This window comes from Oncorhynchus kisutch, linkage group LG4, assembly GCF_002021735.2.
Source record: "Oncorhynchus kisutch isolate 150728-3 linkage group LG4, Okis_V2, whole genome shotgun sequence".
Taxonomy (NCBI): domain Eukaryota; kingdom Metazoa; phylum Chordata; class Actinopteri; order Salmoniformes; family Salmonidae; genus Oncorhynchus; species Oncorhynchus kisutch.
The window spans coordinates 42,417,840-42,440,698 of record NC_034177.2 but is presented as its reverse complement, the minus strand read 5'-3'; the positions used below and the strand labels follow the sequence as shown (position 1 = coordinate 42,440,698).

General features: G+C 43.8%; 1 protein-coding gene across 3 annotated transcripts in view; it reads left to right on the top strand.

Moving 5' to 3' along the window:
• tspan9a (tetraspanin 9a) overlaps nucleotides 1-22,859 on the top strand; it is a 283,178-nt gene that overhangs the window by 33,676 nt on the left and 226,643 nt on the right. For all 3 annotated transcript variants that reach the window (XM_031822983.1, XM_031822982.1, XM_031822981.1), the window contains exon 2: nucleotides 3,293-3,358. The gene's annotated coding sequence lies outside the window, so the exon portion shown is untranslated. The remainder of the gene's footprint in view (nucleotides 1-3,292; nucleotides 3,359-22,859) is intronic.

Here is a 22,859-nt window from a genome sequence, read left to right as displayed (position 1 = left end):
TATACGAAGACAGGGACATACTCTAGGTATTGTAAAGGCATTGTATGCAAAGTGTTGAAAAGGCTTTGATTTATTTTTTTGATGGGTCATTTGAATGGATTATTCTCCTTTAAACACACGTAGGTATGCCTCTGACACAGCAATGTAAAAAGGCCTTGTAGTGATTTCATCATTGCAAGATATGCCTTGGGGATTGTCCAAAAGTGTCCGTTGCCATAAGCTCTGAGCGGGCCTCTCTGTTTTAAAGTGTTTGCCATCTGTAAGTCTCCAAATCCACTTTTATGTTACCTTTCTAGTGTATAATAGAGTGAATGATGACTGCAATTTCTTTAGTGCTTTATAGACCTCAGCATAAAAAAACAGGCTCAGAGTTCAAATGGTTCACATGAGGGCCTATATTATAGTTGCCTGTAACAGAGCTTATATTAGAGGCCTGGGCCCCAGCATTATCAAAAACTGAACCAGCAGATATGAAATGCTTGTTAAAAACCCCAACAATATTGGCTTTGGGACGCTTGTTTGGGATGCTCTGGATCGAGTGGGACAACATTCCACAGGCCACAATCAACAGCCTGATCAACTATGTGAAGGAGATGTGTCGCGCCGCATGAGGCAAATGGTACTGACTGGTTTTCTGATCCACGCCCCTACCTTTTTTTTAAGGTATCTGTGACCAACAGATGCATATCTGTATTCCCAGTTGTGTAAAATCCATAGATTAGGGCCTAAGGAATTTATTTAAATTTACTGATTTCCTTATATGAACTGTAACTCAGTTAAATCAGAGAAATTGTTGCGTTTTGCGTTTATATTTATGTTCAGTGGATGTAACGTTTATCTTTTTAAATTCTGTTTTCCTGTTGGAACTTGGAGCCCATGAAGACTGACCCGGCTCCAGCATTCTCTGAATATAATTGCAGCGTTAACAACTTGAGGCATCTCCCTCGCTGGACCACACTGCACCAAACACCACAGGAAGGGCCCTTACTCGCTGACAAAAAGATCCCCATCGCTAAGGCCCGCTCGCAGGCCTCTCCAGTGAAGAGAGAAAGGATGGGAGGCCCCACTTCCTCTCACTGTGGGTCTGATGGAGGTCAAACAAATGTAGGCCTGTGCCACTGAGGGGATGGCTCTCATTGGATTTACTGTATAAAATCATTGCAACTTCATTAGTCTCCCTTCCTGATTGTTTAATCTTAAACCCCTGAATGTTTTATGTAAAATATGAAGCACATTTGTTTCTTTTTACTAGGCCACCACTGGTGTTCATCCTTAGTGTTTAGGCTGTATGAATGTACAGATGGAGTAATTATCACAGGTTTTTGGTAAAGACTAGCTCAGTCTGCTAAATGAATTCAGATGTAGTGTAAAAAGCTTTCAGAGTCGTTATTAATACATCCAAGTGTGCAGTGTTTAAGCGTTGTCATCTGTTGAATACTTTACGAAAGGGTGCAAAAGGTCAGAAAATTGAAAGAAAATGTCTTGAGCGGATTTGTTCCTTTTCTTTGTCGGCACACCTGATATTCTTTGAGTGTCGTGTAAGATCTCTTCTCCTTTGATAATCCTCGAGATCGAACATCAAAGATAGTATTCTCTCTCAAAGAAGTGAGTTTCTGTCTATATCCCGAGCTCGTACATTGGCACCTTAATTGGACAGTTTTTAAGTTAAGCTTTTGTACCATTTTCCAAGGATGATGAAAATACTAGCCAGGAGATTCTGGACATTGCTAAAGAACCAGCGCACCCGTTTAAAAACGGTTTGGAGGAAACAACTCTGGGGAGGTCGTAAATGAGCTAAAACTTCCAAAAAGTGAACTGTCCCTTTAAGGTTTCACAGGAGAACAGGAAAACAAAAGCATTGGAGTGTGAAGTCTGGTTTCCCGGAATGAAGGAAACACTTGGATCAGGGGGAGATTCATTTTAAGGAAGAAAGAAAAATACCAGTTGCCAGTTCATTGCCATTATGTTCCACAGGCTTATGGTTTGGGAGCCACAACAAAAACGAAAACTAATGACATGTTGACTTTACGTTCGGTTTTAAATAGAAAAAAAGAAGAAAAATTGCTCTATTAAAAATGCCCCGTCCTCAGTTATCGTTTCTCTTTATTCCCTCCTTCCCTCTCCTCTCCTGCACCCTCCACTCACCAATGAGAACTGAGTGGGACCGGAGGACTGGGGCTGGAAACAGAGCACCCAGGCCCTGACTGTAGTCTGATTTTCTAATTGAATGAGTGCAGCGTGAGCTGCGGTTTGGGGGGGGCAGCAGGCATGGGAATACGTAACAGCTTTTAGAGAAAAAGCCCACAAGAAAGAGAGAGAAAGCGAGACAGAGGCTGAGCAGCAGAATGGAGAAAGATGCCACTCAGACTCTGAACTGCAGGGCCAAATGCAACATGAGCTCACGGATTGGACTGGAGGTTCTCAGTCCGCTCAATGTCAACCTGCACTCTTCCCACTTAGACACTCACTGACTCATTCTAACCTCAGGTCTGACATATTTGCCACATAAGTATGTAGTCGTGCTATCGCAACATCTCTGCTCGATAAATTACTTATCAAGTCTAAAATAGCATCTTGAGTGTTGAAATAAACCCATAAGACATTTGGTCCGGTTGATCATGGGAAAACTCCTGTATGTCCAAAGACCCAAAATAGACTGCGGTTGGCTATGCTAACTACTATGACATGCACAGTAAATGCAGTGTCTGTTCTGACTCTTATCTTCTAGGACTAAATTCACTCCTAAAAAGGGATGCGATGGCAGTCACACATGCATTGCTTCTTGCACTGCTTCCCACTGCAATATTTCCATGTGTTTATGGTTGCATAATATGGTAATAATTACCATCACACACACACACACACACACACACACACACACACACACACACACACACACACACACACACACACACACACACACACACACACACACACACACACACACACACACGAGCAGTTGATGTTTACCTGGAGTTGTGTGTGTTTCAGGTGTATTACTGCTGTTTACTGGGGCCTCCCCAGTCCTTTCATGGCCCCTGAATGACATTTTCCACTCTCCTGCAATCTCTCTCATTCACAAAATACACAGCCTACCGTCACATTAGACTCCATTCTGGCTTCTACAAACAACCACCCACAAAAAATTAAAACGTCTTTGGCTGTGAGCCTGTTCTTTACAGCAGCTGTCTCTGTATATGGTTTGTACTGTAAAATGTCCCCGTCCATGTTGTATTTTCATCAAAAGCGTCAGCTTGTAGTTCAGCCCGTTTTTCTCTCCTTTGTTTGACAGGCCATCCCATTACAACCAGGGGTCCCCACTGCTTCGGTTCCGTTTGCCTCCACCACATCTAAGCCGGTAAGACATGACATCGCCTTGTATCCCTTTACACTCATACCAATATATACGGGTTGAAAATTGCAGATGTGTGCACTGATAAGTGCCTTTAATTGGAACACAGTGGCTGTACAGTAACACGCTATACATGACGTCAGAGCTCTGCCTCTGTGTGGGTTTTGACTGACAGCCGTTCTGAACTTGGGCACCTCGAGCAAGAAGAATGTGCCTCCCGCTAATTTGATAACTTTTGCAAATTTTTTGTTGTCTGAGGGAAATGCTGTAAGTTAAGAGGACTGAGAAAGATGAGACGTTGAGGATTATTATAAATCCCTCTTTGATGTCATACAAGCAAGCCGAACACCTGCGAGTCCAAGTGCATAGCATAAAACCGATGCCCTATACAGTGTCAACTTGTGTCAATTTATGATCACTGTTTGATGTACAGTTACAAGATGACATCATACCCTGGGTTGTTCTGAACAGAATGAGCCTGTGTTTGTCTATTGTGAAGAACATTCGCTGCGGCACACACACCTGACCCAAACACACCTGACACACACACACCTGACCCAAACACACCTGACACACACACACCTGACCCAAACACACCTTACACACCTTACACACACACCTTACACACCTTACACACACACACACACACACACACACACACACACACACACACACACACACACACACACACACACACACACACACACACACACACACACACACACACACACACACACACACACACACACACCTGAATGCAGTTATGGCTCCTTACTATAGCAACACACGTGCCCTGCCCACCTGAGGATCTGTCGTTTTCAGCCATCTATTTCCTGTTTGAAGGGCCCAAAAATCCACTGGTCACTTAAATCACGCCAGATGGATTGCTTTCATTTTACTCCTGCAACTCATTCATGCTCTTGCTTGTGCCGGTTTTCTCCCATTAACGTTACGACCACAGAAATGTTTGTAAGGACCTGTCAAACACACACCGGTAATGCTTGAAATGGGCTCAGTGGAATACATCGTCTTTCTGTTGAATCTATAAAGAACACTTAACTCTATAAGAACACATTTAACACATCGTCTCGACACTTCTCACAAGATAAGAAAATGAATTTATTTTGATGGGTGCCAATTTTTTGTGAAGTAATCATTTAATACAGTTGAAATGTTTACGAATTAGATGGCCTGAAATGAAAACAACTTTGGAAAATTAACACTTATTATAGTGATATGTCTGGCCTTGTACTCTTACAATCTCTACCCAGCACAGCCAGAAGAGAACTAGCCACCCCTCAGAGTCTGGTTCCTCGCTAGGTTTGTTCCTAGGTTCCTGCCTTTCTAGGGAGTTTTTCCTAGCCACCGTGCTTCTACATCTGCATTGCTTGCTGTTTGGGGTTTTAGGCTGGGTTTCTTTATAACACTTTGTGACATCTGATGTAAAAAAGGGCTTCATAAATACATTTGATTTGATATTGCAAACAATGTAAAGTATGTGTAGAGAGGTGTAATCGAGAGCCAAGCATGTTGATTTTTAATCTGAGGGTATCCTGCTATTGACCCACTTGTTGAATTATACAACAGTAATTACTCAGGCTGAGACAGAACAGGTGAGTGCAGGCAGGCTGAGACAGAGCAGGTGAGTGCAGGCAGGCTGAGACAGAGCAGGTGAGTACAGGTAGGCTGAGACAGAGCAGGTGAGTGCAGGCAGGCTGAGACAGAGCAGGTGAGTACAGGTAGGCTGAGACAGAGCAGGTGAGTGAAGGTAGGCTGAGACAGAGCAGGTAGGCTGAGACAGAGCAGGCAGGCTGAGACAGAGCAGGCAGGCAGGCTGAGACAGAGCAGGCAGGCTGAGACAGAGCAGGCAGGCTGAGACAGAGCAGGCAGGCTGAGACAGAGCAGGCAGGCTGAGACAGTGCAGGCAGGCTGAGACAGTGCAGGCAGGCTGAGACAGTGCAGGCAGTCTGAGACAGAGCAGGCAGGCTGAGACAGAGCAGGTGAGTGCAGGCAGGCTGAGACAGAGCAGGTAGGCTGAGACAGAGCAGGTAGGCTGAGACAGAGCAGGTGAGTGCAGGCAGGCTGAGAGAGCAGGTGAGTGCAGGCAGGCTGAGACAGAGCAGGTGAGTGCAGGCAGGCTGAGACAGCAAGTTTATTGATGGTTTGCAGCCTTGTTTTACCCAGTCATGTTAATTCAGTCAAATATACCCCTTCTACAGTATTTCTTCAAATTAAACCGCTTTTCTTTATTTTAGCTTAAACACATTCCTGATTCCATTAGGAAAATGTACACTGCTCAAAAAAATAAAGGGAACACTTAAACAACACAATGTAACTCCAAGTCAATCACACTTCTGTGAAATCAAACTGTCCAGTTAGGAAGCAACACTGAATGACAATAAATTTCACATGCTGTTGTGCAAATGGAATAGACAACAGGTGGAAATTATAGGCAATTATCAAGACACCCCCAATAAAGGAGTGGTTCTGCAGGTGGTGACCACAGACAACTTCTCAGTTCCTATGCTTCCTGGCTGATGTTTTGGTCACTTTTGAATGCTGGCGGGGCTTTCACTCTAGTGGTAGGATGAGACGGAGTCTACAACCCACACAAGTGGCTCAGGTAGTGCAGCTCATCCAGGATGGCACATCAATGCGAGCTGTGGCAAGAAGGTTTGCTGTGTTTGTCAGCGTAGTGTCCAGAGCATGGAGACGCTACCAGGAGACAGGCCAGTACATCAGGAGACGTGGAGGAGGCCGTAGGAGGGCAACAACCCAGCAGCAGGACCGCTACCTCCGCCTTTGTGCAAGGAGGAGCAGGAGGAGCACTGCCAGAGCCCTGCAAAATTACCTCCAGCAGGCCACAAATGTGCAGGTGTCTGCTCAAACGGTCAGAAACAGACTCCATGAGGGTGGTATGAGGGCCCGACATCCACAGGTGGGGGTTGTGCTTACAGCCCAACACCGTGCAGGACGTTTGGCATTTGCCAGAGAACACCAAGATTGGCAAATTCGCCACTGGCGCCCTGTGCTCTTCACAGATGAAAGCAGGTTCACACTGAGCATGTGACAGACGTGACAGAGTGGAGATGCCGTGGAGAACGTTCTGCTGCCTGCAACATCCTCCAGCATGACCGGTTTGGTGGTGGGTCAGTCATGGTGTGGGGTGGCATTTCTTTGGGGGGGGGCGCACAGCCCTCCATGTGCTCACCAGAGGTAGCCTGACTGCCATTAGGTACTGAGATGAGATCCTCAGACCCCTTGTGAGACGATATGCTAGTGCGGTTGGCCCTGGATTCCTCCTAATGCAAGACAATGCTAGACCTCATGTGGCTGGAGTGTGTCAGCCACATGAGGGGGGGCGCACAGCCCTCCAGCATGACCGGTTTGGTGGTGGGTCAGTCATGGTGTGGGGTGGCATTTCTTTGGGGGGGGGGGGGGGGGGGGGGGGGCGCACAGCCCTCCATGTGCTCACCAGAGGTAGCCTGACTGCCATTAGGTACTGAGATGAGATCCTCAGACCCCTTGTGAGACGATATGCTAGTGCGGTTGGCCCTGGATTCCTCCTAATGCAAGACAATGCTAGACCTCATGTGGCTGGAGTGTGTCAGCAGTTCCTGCAAGAGGAAGGCATTGATGCTATGGACTGGCCCACCCGTTCCCCAGACATGAATCTAATTGAGCACATCTGGGACATCATGTCTCGCTCCATCCACCAACGCCACATTGCACCACAGACTGTCCAGGAGTTGGTGGATGCTTTAGTCCAGGTCTGGGAGGAGATCCCTCAGGAGACCATCCGCCACCTCATCAGGAGCATGCCCAGGCGTTGTAGGGAGGTAATACAGGCACGTGGAGGCCACACACACTACTGAGCCTCATTTTGACTTGTTTTAAGGACATTACATCAAAGTTGGATCAGCCTGTAGTGTGGATTCCACTTTAATTTTGAGTGTGACTCCAAATCCAGACCTCCATGGGTTGATAAATTTGATTTCCATTGATAATTGTGATTTTGTCAGGACATTCAACTATGTAAAGAAAAGTATTTAAGAATATTTCATGCATTCAGATCTAGGATGTGTTATTTTAGTGTTCCCTTTATTTTTTTGAGCAGTGTATAGAAGTGCATTAAGAAAAATACATTTCACAATAAATGTAATACCAGAATTCACACCAAAATCCCTGAACGTTCATTATTTGTCAGTCAATATCTGATGGATTTAAACTGTTTGGAGTATATTCAACCATTGTCCAACTGTTGCATTTATTAGAATCATTTAAAAATATATAATGGCTGTTGCTACTTTCTACATACACCAAAATGACCTGTTTCTGATGCCAACCTGAACCAGATTGCGATTTATCATGGACTGTTTTCGGATTGTGTAAACAGTAATTGTGTGATGGCGGGGATGCAGGGTTGTGATCCAACCAAACTAACTACAAGTGTGCTTGTTCCTCAACGGCACAGCTGGGAGATAAAAAATGAAAACTTAGTTGACCGATGCATTGAAATTACTTAGGAACTGTGTACGATGTGCCGAGGTATGTCATTTTTGTTGCACCTACCCCACAGTTTCCAGGAATATTCTTATGTTACTGAATGCATCTGGAGTATTTACAATTGCCGTCATCAACAAATGTAGCAAAAAGTACAGAATGTAAAATGCACATAAAAGCATATGTAAAGTTTGGATTCTGTTGTGTGTCAGGTGAACTGCTGTGCCCTCACCTTTGGTCTGATCATTTTCCCATAATCTCCAAACTGTTCCCTTTCAATTGCTATGCCTTTATTTTTTTCTGTAAGAAACGGTTCAATTTAGCCCGGTTACGTACACCTCTTGAGGGGGGGGGGACACACACAAACACCCTGCTACATTGCAACTCCCCGTGGAGTGAAAAAGTATGTGATCGTAGGTGCGGGGAAGGACGACAGAGGCAGAGAGAAATACCGTTTACAGGGAATTTATTATTCCTAAACACAGTAAGTTGAGTTAATAGGAAAAAGGGTCTGGATGAAACCAAAGCAAAGAAAGTCAAATTTAAGGAGTCCCCTCTCCTACATTACCACTTGTTATCTAACCTTAAGCACCACCTGGAGCACTAACCAAAATACAGGGGGTGGTCCGCCCAGGTCTTCCCTAGTGTACATAGACAGATTACATACTACAGGTTAGTATGCCCGCAGACCTCTTGCCTAAACACTCCCAAGGTGCATTCCCCTTCCCCCCTGAGAACAAATGAAACAGAATAATAACTAATACTTAATGTACAATTACAATAACCAGAAACAAGTCCTATTGGCAAACACATACCTCAGAAGGAGCAGCTACAAAATAATATCCACAAAACCTTTACTGACCGCGACAAAAAATCAACACATGACATAAAAAAAGAAGGTCCTTTCTGACAAAGGAACATTGGCTTTTATCAAGCTGCAGTATAAGTTGGTAATTGAAGAGACAGCTGTTTCCCCTGATGAGAGGGAGGGGTCAGAGAGCCAATCAGCGATGGGGCCGACCAATCAGCTATTTTAGGATTCCAGGAAGCCATTTCCTAAAATACACACACATACAAACCCACAACAACACAGAAACTGGGGAACGTAACAAGCCCTGTCCATATAGGCCAATTCCCACGAGTGTAAATTACTTACTTTCTTCCAGTCTTGTGATAGCCTATTTATGTGTACCCTAATAATTGTGAAGCATTTGTTATTGTGTACCCCATCAAACTTGAATAATTGTGAAGAATTTGTTAGTTGTATAAGTTTTTCAAAGGATTTCAGTATCTAGGCCATGGCGGCAGATAACCTAGTGGTTAGAGCGTTGGACTAGTAACGGAAAGGGTGCTGGATCGAATCCCTGCGCTGACAAGATAAAAATCTGTCTTTCTGCCCCTGAGCAAGGCAGTTCCTGGATGTGGATTATGGCAGCACCTCTCTGATTGAGGGGTTGGGTTAAATGCAGAAGACACATTTCAGTTGTACAACACACTAGGTATCCCCCCCTTTCTTTGAAAAAGAATGAAGACATGAATCAAATTATCTACCAAACATAGTTTCATGACTTTGTTTTCAAATTACCACTGGGCTTCCCCAAATACGGAAACCATGAAATCCCACTTGGCGAAAACAGGTTTAATCAACGTTGTTTTCACATCATTTTAAACCCCCCCCCCCCTAAATCCAATGGCATGGTAAATTTTGGGGTTGATTTCACGTAAAGTTCACGTTATCTAAACAACTTCATGTTGAACTGACGTCTGTGGCCAATGGGATCAGATGTATTGTTTTTTAATCTGGTTAGGTTTAGGGATCCTCCTCTGTTTCATGATTCATTATGTCGTTATGTGGTGGAAAATACCTTCCTGATTTGATTCCCCTACTGCTTTAGGACATTTTATACCCTCTCTATTAGGAGGGAAAACCCTTTTGGGTATTTTGGGTAGTTTACACACAAAGGCTCTTAATGGGCCTACCAGGAAGTACACTCCTGGGGCTAAATTAGAGGCTACCCAGAGAGGGTGGCTTGCTGCTGGAACAGGGCCTGCTTCTTTTCTGGCAGTCTCCAAGGCCCTGGGTTCAGTGGCAACAGGAAAGACCCCCCTACTCCTATAGTCGTCTGTGAGTTTTCCCAATTTGCCCAGCATCACAAGACCAAGGCCTAAACCCCAGGCAACTATGTGCACCAGGAGAGTGTTCTGTTCAGTTCCAGCCCCGGCCCTGTCTCAGTGGTGTAGTAATTAATACTGCCCCCAGAGGACAGTAGGCACACATGGAAGCACACTAGGAAGCCCCGGCCCTGTCTCAGTAGTGTAGTAATTAATACTGCCCCCAGAGGACAGTAGGCACACATGGAAGCACACTAGGAAGCCCCGGCCCTGTCTCAGTAGTGTAGTAATTAATACTGCCCCCAGAGAACAGTAGACACACATGGAAGCACACTAGGAAGCCCCGGTCCTGTCTCAGTAGTGTAGTAATTAATATTGCCCCCAGAGGACAGTAGGCACACATGGAAGCACACTAGGAAGCCCCGGTCCTGTCTCAGTAGTGTAGTAATTAATACTGCCCCCAGAAGACAGTAGACACACATGGAAGCACACTAGGAAGCCCCGGCCCTGTCTCTGTAGTGTAGTAATTAATACTGCCCCTAGAGGACAGTAGACACACATGGAAGCACACTAGGAAGCCCCGGTCCTGTCTCAGTAGTGTAGCAATTAATACTGCCCCCAGAGGACAGTAGACACACATGGAAGCACACTAGGAAGCCACGGCCCTGTCTCAGTAGTGTAGTCATTAATACTGCCCCAATAGGACAGTAGGCACACATGGAAGCACACTAGGAAGCCCCAGGCCTGTCTCAGTAGTGTAGTAATTAATATTGCCCCCGGAGGACAGTAGGCACACTAGGAAGCCCCCATAAGAGGACGTTCATAAAGGTTACATGTAATAAGTTACATTTGGGAATCTTTGAAGTCTCAAGCATCAAGGCTTCCTCTCCAGTTTTAATTCATGTCAGATCTAAACCAGAATTAGCCTCTTTGACATTAATAAGAGAGAACTTGAGGTTCAGGAGCTCCAATTAAAACTAGGTACACCAGGTGCTAGGACAAACTGCGAAACCAGGGTGCAGAGCAGAAGAATAATTACATCTGCGTCTTGCTGACCAAGAGCGAAGTGTCCCGTCAGCAATTACCAACAATAAGTCCCTCCAGCTCACACAAACTTTGGCCCAGAGAAGCACAGTGTTTTCATTAACTGAGCTGTGAACCCACGCTTGGTATGCCGGTCAGGCTGGCTGGTCTGAGAGTGTATGTGTACTGCCCAGTGCCCAGTATAGTAGTGACCTCTGGCAGGTAGTTTCCATGCTGCAGTGTTCCCTATTGGGAACTCAGTAGCGTAGCAACATCTGCTACTTGCGTTAGCCCAGTGAAAAGGAGGTCACCCAGGGAAATATCTATTACCTGGGGGGAAATTGGGGAGGGAAAAGCAAATAAAAGCCCAGAGTTGTCACCATAAATCCCCACAAGGAGGTAGAGCTGTGCTTGCTGCCTTTTGACTGAGACCCTTTTTTCAAACTGTTAAAATTCTGCTTTTTTTTATCCTGCTCTGCCCACCTCCATTCCTTCCACTCTTGAGGTGTTTGAGGAAGACATTTAATGGACTTATCTAACATCTTTCAATTCTATTCTGCTCTGTTACTTTGCATATTCTCTCCTCCTCATGACCCGTATTAAAATTATTTGATTTAACAAGCACGTGAAATTCACTGTAGCTACTATAGCATATCGCTGTCATAGATGCATGTAACACTATGGTTGTGGTGTCAGCAATTGCTGTCAGAAGGTAACCAACTGTGACTTGTTCATATGTGTGGGTGTTTCTGTGGTATGTGTGTGGGTGCGTAATATGCATGTGATGTTTTGTGTGTTGGGCATAGCCTGAAGTCGGACTTTTGTTGTAAAAACACTTTCTAAATGCTCAGACACAGATAAACTTTTGCCTGCCGACAGTACTTAGCACCTCTGAACGCAGTGTCGGCAGTCAATCTCTTTTGTGTTCACACATTCACACATTGTTAAAATACTCCAAACCAGAAGGGGGCAGTAGTGTTGTTTGGAAATGCATATCCGTGCGTATTGCTTATGGTCTACCTTCCAAACTAACTGTGCTAATGTTGCTATTTTGTAGAATGCCCTTGTTGATACTAGCCAGATGACCACAGGTAGATAACTACATATCAAGATGATGAAGAAAAAATGTAATTCAATCTCCATAATCCCATACTGCCAGTGCCAGCCCATAGCCAAATGTTTAGCTAGCTAACATTAGCAAATTCGCTAGCTAGCAAAATATAGCTAGCTAGCTAAGGACACTGCACTCGGCAGCTAATTAAGGCATCGGTTTCATGGAAACTAGCTAATCCGTTGTGATTTAATTATAATGCCAATACTAGCTAGCGTGGAGGAAGCATTTAGTGTTGTGTGCATTGCGTCTGTGCACCTAGCTAGCTACCATCCCATAGTCTACATTGCATATGAAGTGTGATTGGCTCATCCATGGATATATGGACAAAATTGATGGTTGGCTCCCCCATGTGGGAGTTTGTGCTCTCTGATTGGCTCAAAGTCATGTTGTTGGACCGTGGCCACTGAGGAGCATTGGGATTCTACAAGTAGAATCGGTAGGTTTGTCGCTACAGGGTCAACACATAGCAGGTACCACTTTTTTTCATAAGTGTTTATTGACAGTGAGATTCTCGGTGTGTCTCATTTTCAAGGTTATGATCTTAGTCTAACATCCCGTTGTTGAATTGTTATTGTCACGCTAGACACCCACTTGTCTCTCAAGTCTTTGTATGTCCAATGCCGTCTCTGTCCTGACACAACCCTTTGCACTGCACATGTTACAGCAGCTACACATTCTGCGATACATATTCTGTTGTAAATGCTGAGAGAGCTAGCGAGAATAAGAGCGCAGGTGAAGGGAGGGTGTAGGAAGACATAGTTGTGTGGCTGCATCAGCATGGGCACAGTGCACATTAAAGTCAAACTGAGTAGGGTGTCCTATTTCACAGGCTCAGTTATGTGTTTTGTGTTATAACATCAAGACCTTTCTTCTTTCTTCTTGAAGTTACAGTGCCATCAGAAAGTATTCACACCCCTTTTGCTTTTTCCAAACTTTGTTCTGTTACAGCTTGAATTTAAAATGGATTAAATGTAGATGTTGTGCCACTGGCCTACACACAATACCCCATAATGTCAAAGTTTTTTTTTAAACAAATGAATTAAAAATACAAATCTGAAATGTCTTGAGTCAATAAGTATTCAACCCCGTTGTTATGTCAAGCCTCAATAAGTTCAGGAGTAAACATTTGCTTAACAAGTCACATAATAAGTTGCAATAATAGTGTTTAACATGATTTTTGAATGACTACCTCATCTCTGTACCCCACATATACAATTATTTGTCAGGTCCCTCAGTCAAGCAGTGAATTTCAAATACAGATTAAACGACTAAAGACCAGGGAGTTTTTCCAATGCCTCGCAAAAAAGGGCACCTATTGGTAGATGGGTATAAATAAATAAAAATCGGACAATGAATATCCCTTTGAGCATAGTGAAGTTATTAATTACACTTTGGATGGTGTACCAATTTCATTTTCAATAAACGTGCAAAGAATTCTAAACGTCAGTTTAGGTTCTGCCTGTGCAAGAGTTGAACTATTGTCGACCCTCTGACGTTTGAGCAAATTGCTCATACTTCTTAAGCCAATCTTGTACTAGACCGTCCTCAAAATACCAATGTAATTGGTGGTATGCCCCTCAGTCTCTGTAGTTATCCTGTTATTGGCTGGTGAATTTAATCCAGTAGGTTCATTATTATTAGTGGTTGCAACAGGAGATACGAAGCCTAAAGACTTTGAAATGTATTGTTTGCAGGGTGTTGTGTTATTTATTGTTTAGATATTATTTTCACTCTTTAGTAAAAATAAGAAGTGGGTATGTTATTGGCCATTATCAATAGTTTTATCCATCTACACACCACTGTGTATTTGACTGCAAGATGTGAAATTGAGGTTGAAATTGAAATGTGAAATTTTGTTGTCTATAATTTAGAGCTGCAATGTGAAGAAGATGAATACACCTTCTTTGGGCTTTCTTTTATTAGACCCCTGCATCGCTAGTTGGAGGACAATGGAACTTCAAAACTAGGCCAGTCACTACAAGTTTCTATTCCATCCCATCACTGGCACACTGCTCAGATTTGATAGGGGAAATCTGATATGAGCTTTAATTTAGTATCTTCATGCACGACAGGCCAGATCGGCAAATAGAAGGGACACAGTTGAGCAGGTATTCATCTCTGCTACTTTTCCTTACTAATTTTGGTTTTATCAAGAGGGCTGATTGTGTTGCCTCTCCTCTGCGGTGCTCTTCTGTTTGCACTTGAAGAGAAGGACAAAGCTTTAGAGTGTCTTTTGAGTGAGTGAAGATTAGTGGGACTTCTTCTTTCATTTAATACATTTACAGGGTACAAATGACTCCCTAAGGGTCTATGTTATAGTCTGTGTTATATGCAGTCACACATACTCTGTTATGTTCAGTTAAACATATTTTAATCACACATGCTATTTTTAAACGAATATATGATTTCAAACTGTGTGTTATTATTTTCACACTGTTGCCTCACTGGAGCCCACTGTGCACCCCACACCAACTCATTCTAGTTACCGCGCCATTCTCTTATTCTCACTCCATGTGAATCGTCAGACCCTTGGCCCTAATTCTCTTTGCCCTGGTTGTTGTGTTTGTTTAAAGTCTGGATTGTGTTTGGTCTCCTGTGAGCAGTGGAATAGCAATAAAGGCATGCGAGTCAGGATGAGTGAGTCGGGTTAGCGGGCAGTGAGGAGTTAGCAATAGAGACTCATAACAAGGCCTCTGCCCTAACCGCTACTCCCCTCTCTCCCGTCTCTGTATCCCCCTCTCTCCACTCTATCTCTCATTATCACCTTGGCTGTGTACATTTTCTCATTAGCCCTGTAAATATGAGGGAGTTGTCTTGTGTGGCGTCGTTGCCGGCTTGGCTGAAGGAATATTCACACAGCGTGATTGTGCCAAGCCTGCTGCTGGTGGTGGGGCTGACATGGGCTACTAACAGTTCACTCTTATCTCCCATCAGGCCTGCTGAGACAAGGGTCCACAGTTACACAGTCTACACTAGTAACCATCCACATAAATCGTACAGCAGGGGTGCTGATCAAGGATCAGTTTTGCCATTTAGATCTTAATTACAGTGCATTCGGAAAGTATTCAGACCCCTTCCCCTTTTCCACATTTTGTTATGTTACAGCCTTATTCAGGTTTTTAGACATTTTTGCAAATGTTTAAAACATTTAAAACAGACATACCTTATTTATACAAGAATTCAGACTCTTTGCTATGAGACTGGAAATTGAGCTCAGGTGCATCCTGTTTCCATTGATCATCCTTGAGATGTTTCTTCAACTTGATTGAGTTGTACAGAATCCACCTGTTGTAAATTCAATTGATTGGACATGATTTGGAAAGGCACACACCTGTCTATATAAGGTCCCACAGTTGACAGAGCATGTCAGAGCAAAAACCAAGCCATGAGGTCGAAGGAATTGTCCATAGAGCTCCGAGACAGGATTGTGTCGAGGCACAGATCTGGGGAAAGGTCTAAAAAAATGTCTGCAGTATTGAAGGTCCCAAAGAACACAATGGCCTCCATAATTCTTAAATGGAAGAAGTTTGGAACCACCAAGACTCTTCCTAGAGCTGTCCGCTTGGCCAAACTGAGCAATCGTGGGAGAAGGGCATTGGTTAGAGAAGTGACCAAGAACCCGATGGTCACTCTGACAGAGCTCCAGAGTCCCTCTGTGGAAAACCTTACGGAAGGACAACCATCTGCAGCACTCCAGCAATAAGGCCTTTATGGTAGAGTGGCCAGACAGAAGCCACTCCTCAGTAAAAGGCACATGACAGCCCACTTGGTGTTTGCCAAAAGGCACCTTAAGGACTCTCAGACCATGAGAAACAAGATTATCTGGTTTGATGAAACCAAAATTGAACTGTTTGGCCTCACATCTGGAGGAAACCTGGTGGTGGCAGCATCATGCTGTGGGGATGTTTTTCAGCGGCAGGGACTGGGAGACGAGTCAGGATAACCTTGATGAAAACTTGCTCCAGAGCGTTCAGGACCTCAGACTGGGGTGAAGGTTCACGTTCCAGCAGTACAATGACCCTAAATACACAGCAAAGACAAAACAGGAGTGGCTTCGGGACAAGTACCTGAATATTCTTGAATGGCCGTGCCAGAACCTAGACTTGAACCCAATCGAACATTGCTGTGCAGCGACGCTCTCCATCCATCCTGACAGAGCTTGAGCGAATCTGTAGAGAAGAATGGGAGGAACTCCCCAAATATAGGTGTGCCAAGCTTGTAGCGTCATACCCAAGAAGACTTGAGGCTGTAATTGCTGCCAAAGGTGCTTGAACAGTACTGAGTAAAGGGTCTGAATACTTATATAAATGTGATATTTCAGATTTGTTGTTATTTATACATTTTCAAAAATGTTTAAAAAAATATGTTTTTGCTTTGTCATTATGGGGTATTGTGTGTTGATTGATGAGGAAAAAAACCATTGAAATACATTTAACGTAACAAAATGTGGGATGCTGGCCTTCTAGGCAGAGTTGCAAAGAAAAAAGCCATATCTCAGACTGGCCAATAAAAATAAAAGATTAAGATGGGCAAAAGAACACAGACACTGGACAGAGGAACTCTGCCTAGAAGACCAGCATCCATCCATTGAGACTGGTGTTTTGAAGCTAATGAAGCTGCCAGTTGTGGACTTGTGAGGCATCTGTTTCTCAAACCTGACACTCTAATGTACTTGTCCTCTTGCTCAGTTGTACATCGGGGCCTCCCACTCCTCTTTCTATTCTGGTTAGGGGCAGTTTCTGCTGTTCTGTGAAGGGAGTAGTACACAGCGTTGTACAAGATCTTCAGTTTCTTGCCAATTTCTCACATGGAATAGCCTTAATTTCTCAGAACAAGAATAGACTGAGTTTCAGAAGACATTTCTTTGTTTCTGGACATTTTGAGCCTGTAATCAGACCCACAATGCTGATGCTCTAGATACTCAACTAGTCTAAAGAAGGCCAGTTTTATATAGCTAGTCAGTTCAGAACAAATTCCTATTTTCAATGACAGCCTAGGAACAGTGGGTTAACTGCCTTGTTCAGTGCGGGTACTAGTCCAACGCGCTAACCACTAGGCTACTTGCCATCCCAATTATTTCTTCTTTAATCAGAACAATAGTTTTCAGCTGTGCTAACATAATTGCAAAAGGGTTTTTTAGTGATCAATTATTAGCCTTTTAAAATTATAAACTTGGATTAGCTAAAACAACGTGCCATTGGAACACAGGAGTGATGGTTGCTGATAATGGGCCTCGATACGCCTATGTAGATATTCCATTAAAAATAGTAGTTTACAACCTTAACAATGTCTACACTGTATTTCTGATCAATTTGATGTTATTTTAGTGGACAAACAATGAGCTTTTCTTTCAAAAACAAGGACGTTTCTTAGTGACCCCAAACTTTTGAAAAGTAGTGTATGTTAGAATCACCTTCGTCAGCGATTACAGCTGTGAGTGTTTTCTTAGGTTATTGTCCTGCTGAAATTGGAATGTTCTTCTCCCAGTGTCTGGTGGAAAGCAGACTGAACCAGGTTTTCCTCTAGGACTTTGCCTGCGCTTAGCTCCATTCCATTTCTTTTTCTATGCTGAAAAACTCCAGAGTCCTTTACAGGCATACAGATAATTATATGTGTGTGGTACAGAGATGAGGTAGTCATTCAAAAATCATGTTAAACAGTATATTATTACAAACAGAGTGAGTCCACTCTATGTCCAAAAAGCAGTGGATGTAACCCCGAACACATACATCACACTGAACAAAGTGCTCTCCAGCTCAGGATCAAAGGCCATGATGATGATGATGATGATGAATGGCGCATATTACACGTGGCTGGTAGGTAACAGGACCCACCTAGATTGGGATGGTTTTTATTGTAGATGAGTGGATGGAGAGTGTGTGGAGCATCAGAGCAATGTGGTGTGGTCTGTAGAAGAGCTTAGGGGACTATCTAAGGAAGGTTATTTAACAAGGAGGTATTTGTTTTGATGGGCTGAGGCAAGGTTCAGATTGCATGCTGGAACATTACTGGTGATGTTTCTGAATCACTACTCTGAGGTAAACGATCCCCCCCCACTACATGGACCGTTTCTACCCCAGAGTAGATGGCTGTAACATATCTATTTTCATTATCGAGTATGCAATCGACCAGTCTGTGACTCTTGTGGTCGTGAACATGTTGGATACGGTTGGAGAAGTCAAAGGAAGCGCAACCTCTGATTGTGTTTCCTCGCAATGAGCGCCACCTGGTGAAAGTGACGTAGAACTACATAGGATTTTATGTCTCCTCCTCTAGGGAAACTCATCCGTTGCTTTTGTGTGTGTTGCCATGGTTTCACGTGTTTACTTCTAACATAATAATAATAATACATGCTTTTTATCAGACACTTTCATCCAACGCGAATTACAGTCATGTGTGCATGCATTTGTCATATGGGTGGCCCTGGGGAACAAACCCACTATACGGTCGTTACAAACGCCACGCTCTAGTAACTGAGCCACATAAGTCCTATGTGTGGCTGTAGACCAACTGAGTGCAGTCAATTCCATTGAAATGTTTTTATTACACTGTCAACAATACTACAGTGTTTGTTTGAGAGATGAGACTGCTGTTAAATCGAGCTGTTCAATCATTGCAAAACAAAGTGCATTGAAGAAAACAATCTGAATGTACTGCGGATGTTATCACTCAGCCGGTATAGATCACACTTTTTCAAATCAGATCCAGGGCCAGTGGATAATTGGATATCTGGGAGGCTGAGACAGAACATCAGAGATGCTGTCTGCTGAAGCAAAGCGCTCCCCTGGGCCATTCAATCATATCCTACTAAGAACCACTGGACCTACCTCCATGACTCAAAATCAATCTTCTGAGGACAAAATGATTACTCGGTTGTACTGTATGCAGTATGAATGATATTCCCGACTGTACCACTAGAGGGTAGTAGTGTAGTCTCGGTGGCAGAGTCAGTGAAGACGTCATATTGGGTGGTTTGCACCAGCACTTGCCTTATGTCTAGGGTGTAGTTGATGGCTTTGGATGTAGTCAAATTTAACTATATCACTTCTGTGATCACATTTGAACAAGAAAGCTGTTAAAGTTAAATATGCAATTTGCATTAAGCAAACTTCAGAACCCTGTTCAATTTGAATAACGTATGACTCTGCAGTACTGACTGACGGGCAGAGAGGCCATGAAGGCCCTGACTGCAGATTGATTGGCGTCTTTAAGTGACTCAGCCACTCTATTTCAGGGTTCCCAATCAACCGTCTCATGTGATGTGTGAGGCCAGAAGATCTACTGGTGATTTCCATCATAGATCAGCATTACTTGCGCCAGTCAGTCAGTCAGTCAGTCAGGGGCAATCAAACCATGATGAGATCTGATCTGCCAGTGGCATTCCGTGAACCCCTGCCCTGCCCAAATCAGGAGAAGTGAGCCATCCACCATCCCATAGCTCTCTCTCTCTGTGCTCCGTATCGATCCCAGTTTGGGCTGAGTTCATTCTGTCCTCGATGCCCTGTCATTAATCTCCGTCCCCTCCCTGGTTCGTCCCCCGCTGACCCCCTGTCTCAGTCCGGAGGGGCCAGCTGGGTGGGATGGCGTTAGCTGGAGTGAATGCAGGCAGGCGCAGGCAGCCGGTGAGGCTTGTGACCGACCCAACAGGCTTTCACATAACTAGCAGTGTATATGCCGGGGCGCGAGGGGGGTAACAGAATCCCAACGTGATGTGCTGGGCCGCTTAGAGGGGTAAATATAGCAGCACGGAGAGCAGCAACGTTACTGCAGGGCTGGAGCTGAGGCCCACGCTGCCTCTCTGTCTGACCGTCCCTCTCTCACTGCCCCTCGCCCTTCTGGAAGAGCTCAGAAGGATAGAGAAAGCACTGCTGCGATCACAATATGAATCTCCCAGCTTGCCCCATTATAAATACATTGCAGTAGGGTTACTGGCCAAATGGCAGGATGTATCACGTTGCGCATCATGAGGCATGGAGCATCTGTTGGCACGTCTTTTCTCTGCACACAATGCACTTATTCCATTTCAAGTACAATACCATTTCCCCATGAATAGAAGTGCGGTGGTAGAATGTATTTTCCACATATCATCTAGTTGGGGGGGGGGTTCCCAGTAAGGCTGTATAGTATATAGTGTGACTAAACAGACCATATATAACCATCCTGGGGACTGACTGACCTGCCCTTGGGAGAGTAAATCTCTCCACTCTGAGTTGGGCTTGAACTGTAGCCACCCTGCATCTCGCCCTGCAGTGCGTCAGCGGGCTATACTAGTCCAGTATCAGAACAAAGGCCATGACTGCAGATTGATTGGGGCTCTTTAAGTCCAAACCATGATGATGATGCAAATGTTTATTATTACCACGCGCTGGTATGATTACCCTTCCTTTTATGGGGCCGTTAAATGTGTTGATAAGTGATCGTCTTACATCAGGGTGTCATATAATAGGCCTCATGCTTTCCCATGTGCCATTTTGTTGTGGTTAAGAAAGCTAGTTTGCCCTCTGATATTGTCTGGCAGAAAGACAAAAGAAAGTGTTTTGCCTAGATGTTGTTTTGGGAAATAGATCCAGGAGTGTCCAAGTGTGACATGTCACTATAGTTACCTCTGTCTCATTATCAGACGCGTTGAAGGGACTTTATGGGCTCTGCATTCAGCCTGGCTTGGTAAACAGCAGTCTCCTCTATGGTGACTGCATCTTCAAAGTGCCACACTGTAGTAACGGTAACCTTTGTTATCTGCCTTTACACCCATCAAGTGAACAGAAAACGATAGCAGTTTGCTTTGTAGATCAACACAATGTCGTCGTAGCCCCAGGTTATTTTTTATTTTTAATGTTCATATCTTTCCCAATATGTCCCTCATACCATCATGTCCGCTTAATCATCCCCAGCTCCCTATTGGCTCATCCATCCCCTCTGTAACTATTTCCCAGGTCGTGGCTGTAAATGAGAATGTGTTCTCAGTCAACTTACCTGGTAAAATAAGGGTTCCATTTTGATATGATAGACCTATTACAACTGATCAGTTGTTGGGGTGTAATCGTTATATCTCACCTTTATTCGTTCTTTATTACTGGGAGTTTTTTGTATAAATCGTCTATGAAGTCATGTCAAATCTCAAAATATCTATACATATTTGATCGTTATTAATAGGACATATGAGAATATTACCTTTTTCATTCAACCTCAAGAGACACTTGCTTACATTTGTATATTAGCCTAACTACGACATTATTGTTGTATTTTGATATACTTGTAATTACAGTAGCTAATTGTATTACATCTCCAAATGGTAGACGTTATGCTATTTAGAATACCAATATGCTAAAGTTGTATCATTACAGCTGTGTGCAGCAGTGTTGAATACCAATTTCTCCACATCTGACACAAATCACATCGTTTCCACATCACTGCATCTCAAGTATAACTTGGTAATAATCCTCACGCTAAGAAAAATTGTGTGTTATGTGCTTCCCCCCTTGGAAGTTTCAAGTAACCTTTTAACTTGAGATCTGGTAACTGAAATCGAGTGCAGATGTTGGAAAAGACCTTACTAATCTCCTTGTAAAAATTCAGTGGACCCCGAGCTGGTGTTAAGTTATACAGAGTGACCGTGTCATTCCAATCAATATCAGGAATTCCTCGATGTTTCCTTGGGGTCAGAGTGCATTCCTTTTGTAGATATGGGCTAGAATACTACACCAGCTTCCCAAATGGTCATTCAATTCAATCAGGAAATTCTGGACCTTTGACTTTGAAAAATGTACCATGCTATGCCAGGAACGAAGTTTCATTGTGATTGTCAATTGTCAATAGTCAATGTTCGTCATAAGAAAAGTCTACCGAATCTTATTATACAATTGAACATCACATAGCGTAAGCACATTTTTATTGTCATTCTTAGATATAATCACAAATGTTCATTGTTCATGTGATTATATTCAACACAAGGTCATCATCGACAATCGGAATCCAATGCATAATTAGCATTGAACTAAAACCCAAAATACACAAGAACACAGCATCTTTCTCCGTCATTATTCAGCAAAGGCTGCAAGATCTTTGGTGGCTGTGATGAAAATAGGAAATTCAATGTACAAATATCAAATCTACACAAATGAGTCTATGTTAAGCAATGCTAAAAACCACTGTAAATGATTCTCCGTAATGGACAATTAAATGTACCTGCAATACACAAAATAAAACCGTTAATGTTCCTCTCCAGAGGGAAGTGCGTACGGCCCAGTACATCACCGTGGCCAAGCTTCCTGCCATCCAGGACCTCTATACCACGCAGTGTCAGAGGAAGGCCTTAAAAATTGTCAAAGACTCCAGCCACCCTAGTCGTGGACTGTTCTCTCTGCTACCGGACGGCAAGCGGTACCGGAGCGCCAAGTCTAGGTCCAAGAGGCTTCTAAACAGCTTCTACCCCCAAGCCATAAGACTCCTAAACATCTAATCAAATGGCGACCCATTTCCTCAATCAAGCTGCTAGATGGTTGCTCACTCTATCAATGGCTGACACAGCCTGTCCTTTCTCAATTAGGCCTGTTCAACACTTTGACAACAGTCACAAGCCTATGGATCGTTGTGCTTATAGATCTCTAATCTGTGTGGTACCTCACCGCCAGCCTTGTCACAGATGCTCAGTGACCTTTGGTGACCTTAGGAAAGACCGTTCTGCAATCCCCCTGGTTTGGTTGTGTGTTCATTCAGCTGCTCTCCTGTTGTCTCTTCCTATAGATAAGAGTGACT